This window comes from Leuciscus leuciscus, assembly GCF_965113295.1.
Source record: "Leuciscus leuciscus genome assembly, chromosome: 15".
Classification (NCBI taxonomy): Eukaryota; Metazoa; Chordata; class Actinopteri; order Cypriniformes; family Leuciscidae; genus Leuciscus; species Leuciscus leuciscus.
This window is the reverse complement of record NC_138739.1, coordinates 24,044,962-24,055,771: the sequence shown is the minus strand read 5'-3', so window position 1 is coordinate 24,055,771 and position 10,810 is coordinate 24,044,962. Positions and strand designations below refer to the sequence as shown.

The following is a 10,810-nucleotide window of genomic DNA, read 5'->3' as shown; positions in this document are numbered from 1 at the left end:
ATTTGCGTTTTTGTTGTTTACTCGAAGATGATAACGGTATCGTTTTCAAAAACGTGCACTTTGAAACCCGATTTGCGTATTCAGAACGCATAAAGTGTTTAGTTGAAAACGGTGTTGTGTAAACCACCCCTTAGATTTCAATAAAAAAAAAATTCTATTAAAGATCATCGGATTGTCTGACAACACATTTTTTATTATAAGAAATTTTTTGTTATTCTGCCAAAAGCATTTCATGAAATTGCAACAATTCCGATAAAATAAATAAATAAATAAATATTTTTCTTGCAAAAAGTGTTTACATAGACTTTTCAATGAATTTTGTAGTTTGTTTTAGATCAAATAGAAATACTAAAATACAAATGTGGTAACATTTTATTCATTTTTATAAAAACAATATATGACAAAACTCATAATGACAGAACAGAACTCATACTCACATTTAAAAAAAAACAAAAAACAAAGAGTAATTTTAGTCGGTTACACTTTATTTTAAGGTGTCATTGTTACAGTGTAATTATATATTTAAGTACTGAGTCATAATAATTAACTACATGTTACTATGGTAAATACATGTTATGTAACAAGGACACTGTAAAATAAAGTGTTACCTTTAAGTATTATGAGCGTAAATACAATGTAACAACATGTTGTAAGTTTTTGCTTGACTAAAAAAAACTGGTTTCCTGAAAGTGATTCATTCAGAGTCAGATTTCATTGGTTGCACTGTGACATTTTTTGTTATTCTGCCAAAAGTTTTAATGCAATTGTAAGGAATTTAACTATTCCGGTTCCATTAACAAATACAAGGTATCATTTCTTTAATAAACATTTTTTAAACAATTCTTACAAAAAAGTGTTCACATTGACTTTTAACATCTTGTTGCAGTCTTTTGGATCAAATAAAATGTAATTTTTATGAAAAATATATATGATAAAAACTCATAATGACATATGTCATGAAAAACCAAAGAATAATTAGAGGGGCTGTTTTTACACGTCACCGCTTTCGACTAAATACTGAAAACTTTTAAGGTGTTTTTCCGTTCATTTACACGACAAAGGCGTTTTTGGGACCTGAAAACACAAACTTTTGAAAAAGTGCACGTTTTTGAAAACGATACCATTATCATCTCAAACTACAAAAAACTAAATTTGTGAGAACAGTGACGTCGTGCGCATGTGTTCAGTCTATAGGCGTGGACTCGGAGTGTTTCTTTACAAAATCACGTCGCCAACTACTGGCCTGGCATGAATAATACAGCGATTTTAGTCATTTTCGTGGATCCGTGTGAACGTGATCGTTTTGACAAGTCGTCTTTACACGAAAAGTTGTTTTTTTTTAACCCCATTTTTAGTACATCGTTGTCATGTAAATGAACCCTAAGTCTTACAAGCCATAAATCCCAACATAACAGCAAGTTGTAAACTGCTTATTTTGATTCATTAAAAAGATTTCACAATTCTCAAAACCGGCTCAAAAGACAGATTCGTTTGGGAGTCGAACGACACGGTTACGCTGTCTTTTTCACGCAGTAGATTCAGAAGCAGTGTCGCGTCGCCACTGAATAGTAGTGCAGAAAACTCTGTCAGAGTATTTTAGTATGAGTAAACACCATTATTGAGAGAGTTTGCTCAGTATAAACAGCTTTGCCAAAAACTGGACATAACACAGTTCTTTGCTAGTCAGGACTTCATACGTTCTGTGGAAAAAGCTGCTGTCAGTTCAATTTGTGCAAAGAGCCGTGTAGCTGCTCCAGGGGTTGTCAGTTCAGCCGGTACCCAGAAGACCCCTCTCTGTCCTGGGGAACACAGCGCTCTGATCTGTGTGTGGTGGGTTTTGTTCTTTCCCTGCTTTGATTCTGAAGAAAAGAAACGAGTATTTAATTTGAATACTCTTAACAGGAACATATACAATACAGTGTGAGAGGAGGGAGGGAGGAGAGAGAGAACTTTGAAAGGAAATATTTTGCATTTGAATATGCTACCCTCATTCTGAAAGCAGTTACAAAGTGTTAAAATATTGTTGTTACCCTGTTCTACGCAGCCAAAACTCCTTCGGAGAGAGGAAATTCAAGTAATAGAAACCCGTTTTTTTTTTTTGCATAATTGCAAAATTCCGCTGTCATCTGCTTTCTGCTCTGATCACAACTTTTCCTATGCGCTGGCAGGTTTGTGTGTGTACATATGATATATGTGTGTGTGTGTGTGTGTGTGTGTGTGTGTGTGTGTGTGTGTGTGTGTGTGTGTGTGTGTGTGTGTGTGTGTGTGTGTGTGTGTGTGTGTGTGTGTGTGTGTGTGTGTGTGTGTGTGTGATTGCAGCTCTATCTCTCGCTTTCCACACACACACAGAGAGATGTGTTAAAGGAAAGAGAGCAGAACGGTGACATTTTGTAAGGCTGAAATCATTGTCACACTAAAACATTCTGTCACTTTATGTCACACCAACACAGAAAGAGAGCTAGACTGCAGGGAATACATTGTTTTCCCACAGGTGGACATTTACAAGGTTAGCCAGAACAAGAGAATCAGAAATAAACTGTCATGGTACTTTGTTCGACGTGCCACATTCACTTTAACAGTTTCTGTTTCCTCTTTGTTTGAATAATCAATGTGATTTGCAAACAAAACAATACATGTTATAAGAACGTTTGTATTTTGTAAATTGTGGTGAGAAGTCGAACAAACAACATTTTCAAAATCCGTTTTAACAATTGTTGTACTTTGTTCAGCATCTCACCACAATTTCTTGGTTCATTTTGCCAGCTCAGTTCACTAACAAAAAGTGAAATATCGTATCGAACATTTGTTTGTACCTTGTTCGAATCGTCCCAGAATTTGCCAAACAAAATACTAAATCAGCTTTAACCATTTTTGTTTGCTCTTCGTTCGAAATCAATCAAAATGCCATATATCCACTAAAAATATTGCTTATATCAAAATGTACTTCTTCTTGACTTCTCAACAATATTTGCAAAAAACATTAAATATCTGTTTTGACAATATTTGTGCAATATTGGTACATATGTGTTTTTGTAATAAGTTAACAGACTGTTAACATATCAATTCCTTTAGTTAAACAAGCTTTGTTTGCACTTTATTTAACTTTCCAATACAATTTGCAAACAAAACGCTATATATCAGCTATAAAACAATTGTTTATACTTTTTCGACTTTTTACCACTATTTGCTAAATAAATGCCAAGTATCTGCTTTAGTGTTTCTTTGTACTTTGCTTGAATTCTCAACAGAATTTGAAAAAAGCACTATCCGCTTTGAAAAGATTTGTGTTTTTGAAATAAATTACACATAGTTCACACAGTAAGAACCACTGAATAATTTGAATAGTACCGAAAGCATAAAGCAGAAAATCATGGATAAATAATATTGTGTTTGTGTGAGGGGTCTAATGTAGTCTTTGTGTTTGGCAGAGGAGGCATGCCTTGTTTACCTGAGGGAAATACGATGAAACGCACTATACAGTATGCAGCCGATGGCAGTGCTACTGTCAAAACACTCTCACACACTCCCAGACTCTAGCCCTTTAACCTCCCCTCTCAACATGCATCACGCACACACACACGTTTGTGGGGTCTTAACCTGCCTCCATCAGCACACATTATGCACGGCATGTGTGTTTCGAACCCTGACAGATAAAGGGGAACGGGGCCGCCACACGACACCTCTGTACACATATACAATAATAAATGCAGATCGGATTGACTTTTCCTCCAAATACATTCACAAACAATATAACACATTTTGGACCTTCAAGCATCCCTTTGTGAAACAAAATTGTGGCAAAAGCCAACAGATAATTATTATTTTTCAGCTAAACATGCAGTTGTGGGGACAAGTTGAACATTGTACAAACAAATGTTGTTTGAGTGGGTATTTAACATTTTGTTTGGGAACTGGGTTGACAAGTGAAACAAAATGGCAGATTGTTTTTGCAGATGTTTGCAGATTGTTGTGACAAAATGAACAAAGAACAAAAAGGACAAGTTGTGAGGACAAGTCAAACTAGGTACAAACAAACATCGTCACTCTGGATATTAAGGGTTTTGTGAGAAGTCAAAATAAAGTACAGAACGAACAAACACTTAAAGCAAAGTTAAAAGTTAAATTGCGGTAACTGAACAAAATGCAAATAAACATTGCTAAAGTAAGTTAGACGAAGTACAAAAAAATGGTCAAAGCAGATATTTAGCGATTTGTCTGCAACCCGTGGTGACAACTCGGATGAAGCACAAACAAACATTGTTATCGTGGATATTAAGGATTTTGTTTGCAACTTGTGGCTGGAAGTCAAAACGAACATTGTTAAAGCAGATATTTAGCGTTTTGTTTGTTACCTGTGGTGAGAAGTCGGATGAAGTACAAACTTTGTTTTAGTGGTTATTTAGGGTTTGTTCGCAAACCGCAGCAACTGAACAACGTACAAACAAAAAGCAAGTCATGACGAAGCACAAAAAATGGTCAAGGCAAATATTTAGCATTTTGTTTGCAACCTGTGGTGACCAAGTCAGAAAAAGCACAAACAAACATTGTTATCGTGGATATTTAGGGTTTCGTTTGCAAATTGCAATAACTGAACAAAGTACAAACAATCTTTGTTACACCAAGTCAGATGAAGTACAAAAAATGGTCAAAGCAGATATTTAGCGCTTTGTCTGCAACCACTGGTGACAAACAAACATTGTTATAGTATTGTTATATTTAGGGTGTTGTTTGCAAATTACTGTTACAATGTTAAAGCAGTTTTTTGTTCTATTGTAAATTATGGAAAAAAGTACAAAGTGTAGTTTAAAGGGATATTTCACCGCTGGAAAGATGAATGTGTATTTAAATTGGGTCATTTATGTAGTAGAAATGTGAAATTATTTTAGAAGTTGGTGCCTTCTAGACTGAGAAAAGCCAGAAAATGTATTTTCATGTGGATGAAAGACAACAACTCCCAGAATGCACTTGCTTCGCTGCCCTACAAGGCCACTCCCAAGCCACGCCTACCGGTTACAGAGGGCAGTATCGGAAGAAATGATACAACTAGGCTACTAGTCGACTCGAAACTGAAAAGACGCCGTTTTATTGTGAGATCCCCCTATGGGCGGGTTGAAAACATGCGGGACGAGCTCCTACTACTGGCTGTAGTCTCTCGCCTCTGGACAAAAAAGCCTCAGATGATGCAAAATGACGATTTTTGCGTCATCAGAGGTTTTTCTCCAGACACACAATACAGAAATCTCTTGTCTCAGGGGGACATGAGGGAGGGAAGCACAGTCATTCGAAAATACTACCGGGTTTCTACTGATACAAAGCTTAATGCTAATCGGTGAAGTATCCCTTTAAGTGCTTTGTTGGTAAACTGAGGTGACAATTCAAACAAAGTGCAAATAAACATTGTCATAGTAGATATTAAGCATTTGTTGTATAGTGGTGACGATTTGAAAAAAGTACAAACAGACATCGTTAAAGAAGATTTTTAACGTTTTTTGTCGCAAATGATGTGAAAGGGTACAAACAAATAAAACCAGAGTATATATTAAGCGTTTCGTTGGTAAATTATGTTGACGATTTGAACAAAGTACAAGTAAACATTGTTGCAGTGGATGTTCAGTGCTTGTGACAGTACCAGGAATAATACGTCCTGTCAAGTGAACTGGAGTGTACTGGTAGTACGGCAGTCAGTAACACTGTAACTCCTGAAGTCCATCGATTCCAGAGTCAGTCGAGCCAGAGCAACACCAGGTGAACATACTACGCACACACACACACACACACACGGTTTTGATGTTGTCTTTCTCTCACGCTCCATCGACCAGCATCTGTAATTGTTTGAAACAGAGAAAACATGAAAGGTTTTCATATAGTAAGTTTAGCTTTCTTTCTGTTTTTCTTGACCCAAGTATTGCGAAACACAAGTGGTGGGAGTATCAGCTGAGCTGTTTGGAAAAATACCTAGAAAATGAAACAGTCATAAAAACAGTGTCATATGATATGTCCATATCATTTGACCGAAACCTTTAAAGTGCCCCATTAGATATATTGGTGGTTGTTGAGGATATTCCCCCTTGCCAAGAAAAGCGCTATATAAATATTTTTTCCATTGTTTATTTATTTATTTCATTTAATGGTCTGTTATAACAACATATTTTATATATACAGTATTTTAGTGTATTTCACAAATGTTCAAAGTGCACAACTAGTTAGTGATGGGGAGTTGACTCTTGTTGTTGACTCTGTTGCTGTGTCCGAAATCGCTCACTTTCTAGAGTATGCACTTATTTTGAACAAGTAATTACTTCACGACCGCTAAAAAAGTATGTTCTATATAGTATGAATGTGTTTTGTGAATGTAATCTGGATGTACTACATTCTCAATGCTTTCATGATCATGTGACCAACCAGCGTCAGTTGCGTCGCTTCACTGCCATTCATAAATCCTCTCCCGTGGCCTCATGGGATAGGAAAGAGTCCATCGTATGCACACTTCAGAATCTCACCGGAAGATGTCTACTCTTTTATAAGTTCTGTGAATTCGGACATACTTCTTTTGTCACATACTGATTTTCGCCTACTATATAGTAGGGAAGCATGGGATTTCGGATGCAGCCAGTATCTTTCCTTCTTATTTAATTCTGACATAATATTCGACCACAGCTGTTTATCGTGACTTTTACCTCTGTAAAATTAAGTATTGGCAACAACTAACTAAGTAACAATGGTTATAACAACTAGTGGTCGACCAAAATAGTTTTTTTGATGGCCGATGCTGATATAAAGCCAATATATAAATATTATATATATATATATATATATATATATATTAGTGCTGTCAGTTAAACGGCGTTAACGCAAACCCATTTTAACGGCGTCAATTTTTTTATCGCGAGATTAACGTTCTTTTTGGCCTAGCAAACTTTGTAGTTTTTTTCACATGCTGTTGCATCAACTAGTAACGTTAGAAAAACTACAACAGCACACCGGATCTAGCTAGGCCGGGAACAAAACAACAGGCACGCCGCACACACTTGTTTGGGCTTGCGAGCCGGCCGAAGAGTAGAAGGCTAACGTTACGTTTTGAGTGGATGGCGAGAGTGAGATGCCGAAATGGATGCCAATAAGATTCTGAATGGAAAGTTTACTTTTAAAAAGTTGCGAAATGGTTCCATTGACAAGACCAAAGTGATCTGTGTGTTTTGTCGTTGTGAACTGAGCGATCATCGCAGCACGTCCAGTCTGAAATACCACTTGATGGCCAAGCACACAGCTGATGCGAATTCTCTGATATGAATTTTTTGCTCCAATTGAGAATGTTAGTGTGAAATTGAAAACTACAGTATATGCCAATGTTGTTTTCAATAAAAAAATATTTGTAAGAAGCAAGCCGATCCACTTTTCCATGTTGATAAGAGCATTAAAATGAGAAAAAAATAATGGGACAAAAAGAAATCAAGGGACATTTAGAATAGATAAAAATGTGCGATTAATCGCAATTAAATATTTTAATCGTTTCACAGCACTAATATATATATATATATGATGAATCTTGACATTGTAATCCTTGAATGTGGCCATGGCCATAACTAATGAAGACGGAGAATGCTCAGCCGCTGCTCATGCAACCACTAATAACTATACATCATTTCAAGGTCATGTCATCGCCAAATTGGACTAATTTGGACAGTCATCCTTAAAGAGTGCTGTTTTAATAAGGGGAATTTAAGGCTTTGTGTCAGGGGAAAAAAAATAGTGTGTAATAATGACTGCAATCTTGTATTCCTCTGGCCCTGTTTTGATGTAAAGTAAATGGATTAGAGTGGAATCGATTCCTATTGTGGGAGTCGGGAGTTGAAGTCGACTGAAAAACCTGGAACCGAACAGCCCTACAACTGGTTGGAAAATTGCTCCTTTTATGACAAAACTTTGTCAAAAAAACCAAAAAAACCTTGTGTCAATCAAAACCTATGACTACACTAGAAGTATTAATAATGACATACACTCTCGTTGGATGACATGCGGTGATGGTTCAACAGTACTTCAACATGTTGACATAACTGGGTGAATTTGACTGCAGAAAGCATTAAAATTCATAACGTGGATATATAAAAATAGAACTGAAACGCATTTCGTCATGGTGTATCATTGCAACACGCACTCATACACACAGAGGCAGACAGACACACACAGTGTGGTACAGTAGGTGTCCTGGGGCTGATATGTCTAGGTACGAGCATTGACCTTTATTGTCCAGATGAGGGGAAATATTCGATTATCACTGACCTGATTCTGCTACTCACTCGTATCACCTGGAATTAACATCATGCGGAAAGCAAACACGCATAGCAACAAACACGACACACTAACCTTTTCACAAATACAAGCCTTTCAGAACAACACAAATCAAAAACACCCAGTGGCCAATGGCATACTACTACTATACTACAGTACATTTTTTATGGTATTAGTTTTAGTTAACGATAATAACCCTAGTGGCACCAAATGGAATTACAATAAAAGCACAAAACATCATTTATCTGGATGACTTATAATTACACATTAAATTGAGATAGGAATTGAGAATTTTAATGCAGCATAATAGGAATCTGTTTGCTGTCACGCCACATCTAGATGTTGAGTTTAACATCACATCCGATGTTGACTGAAGCCTTCAACACGACGAAGCCAAGCAGTTAATGAATCTGTCTGAGCTGGCATCATGTCTGAACTCGAATGCAGAGAAAGAGAGTCAGTCGAGCCAGGGGGACAAAAAGAGAGTAGATTCGTCAGAGTGATTTGATTTGATATGGCTGGGCCACGAGCTCGTCTAATTGCAGGGAAGTTGATCTGACAAATGGATCTGGTTGGTGTTATCATGCTGTACATGTGCCTTAAGGGTGAAAGACACACTCTGTACAGCTCCATTGATACTAATGACGCAAACACACTCAGCCACTTTAGATTAGTAGCGGTTCCTTAATTTACCCTTTCTTCCTGACCCCGCCTTAAAAAAAAACATTAGTGACCGATCGTACCTTGAGTCTTTTAAAGAAATAACCTGTTTTTAAGCCAGTGTTATTTTAGTATCATTGATATACTATTATAGTTTTTGTTAATATTTTGTTTTTATTTTTCTATTTTCAATTTAATTTCAGGTTGTAGTTTTAGTCATTTTTATTATTTTTATACGTCTATATGGTTTTTATTCATGTTTATTTATTTGTTTTAGGTCATTTAGCTTTAGTTATTTTAGTTATTCAAGCTAAACTGCAATGTTGAAAAAGTTGCCTTGGCAACTAGCAAAAAAAAAAAAAAAAAAATCAAACTTTATTTTAATTCAGTTAACATTTATTTCTACTGAGCCCCGTACTTGACATGCAGGAAAAAAATATATATATCGAAGCCATGAATTAACAACTCATTCGCACGACTTAATAATACATCAGCATGTTTTACTAATTCGCTCCCTGTGGGAACAAATTCTTAATTCGTGGCCACGATATATACATTTTTGTCTGCATGTCATGTGCAGGGCTCCGTATATTTTATTTCAAGTAATGGAATTTTTTTATGGTTTTAGTTTTAGTTAACGATAATAAACCATCACTTCTGGGCAACTTTAAGCAACTGTGTTGTCGCTTCGCGTCGGCTTTGTGTAGACCAAAAAGCTGCGCTTGAACACACCAAAAGGACTAAAGGCGACTGTCTACTAGCATGTGTGTTCTGCTCCTGCGTTCAAGTCTTGGTGTGTCACGACCCTTAAGTTCAGCTTGGCATAAACATGCGTGTGTTGTGAAGCTCGCGTCTTCTGTGCTTCCGTGTTACTTCTCATGCAAACTTCACAACGCACTTCCGTTAATGTCAAGCTGAACTGCGCTTAGTCCAACTATTGGCCAGAAGCGGTGGTTTATAGTTAAAAAAGTTTAAAATACTAGTATTTTTCTTTCACACACCTATCACTTTGCTTCAGAAGACATTGATTCATCCACTGGGGTCGTATGGATTACCATCACGTTCGCTGTGTGTGGTTTTAAAAGCAGCTAATGCTTGCATTATATGGACTCAAAGAGATGGATTATTTTCTTAAAAATCTTTGTTTATCTGAAGAAAGAAAGTCATATACAGTACATCAGGGATGGCATGAGGGTGAATTTTTATTGCTGGGTGAACTATCCCTTTAAGAACTTCCTTATCAGGCTCATAGTACACCCAAAGGATACAGATTAAACAGCATAAATGAGTAGATAGTGGAGCTAGACTCATTTAAAAAGCCTGATTCAAACCTCATGGGTGTTATACGGTAGAAATGCATTGGTGAAGCTTCCTTGTATGGATGCTAAACCAGTTTAATAACCAAAAAAATAATAATCACCCCATTTGAGCTGTGGGAACCTTTTCTACAAGTACTCACAAACACACAATACTGTTTTGATATCCTTTAGCAAAGCCCATGAGAATAGCAAAACCTGCTGACATTAATGTTGCCAATCAAATGCATGTTGTTTGTGATGCTGTAGTGTAGCGGTTATGTGCTGTGTATCTGCAGAGAGGTAAACTAGTAAACTACAAGGTGAAATATCCATTCCGAGAGCATCTATGACTCGGTGGAGGTTAACTTAGAGGTCGCGGCGGCTTTCAGTTCTCCATTAGGAGAGAATAACGCTTTGGTAAAAAGCAAGGCCACTCAAAGAACTCGTTTTTGATGTGGACGGCTCCAGACTGGACTCCTACTTAATAAAACACAGTCCGCTGGTCTTTCAAAGACCACTCATTTGATCCTGATGGAAAATAAAGGGGTTTCTCTTTCTGATCT

At 36.8% G+C, this 10,810-nt stretch overlaps 1 long non-coding RNA gene across 3 annotated transcripts in view; it reads right to left on the bottom strand.

The window, feature by feature from the left end:
• Window positions 1-464: 464 nt before the first annotated feature.
• Window positions 465-10,810, bottom strand: part of LOC309476792 — a 32,962-nt gene continuing 22,616 nt past the window's right edge. For all 3 annotated transcript variants that reach the window (XR_014198363.1, XR_014198364.1, XR_014198365.1), the window contains 2 exons: window positions 5,630-5,822; window positions 465-1,859 (listed from right to left, as the gene is read on the bottom strand). This is a non-coding gene — a long non-coding RNA (uncharacterized lncRNA). The remainder of the gene's footprint in view (window positions 1,860-5,629; window positions 5,823-10,810) is intronic.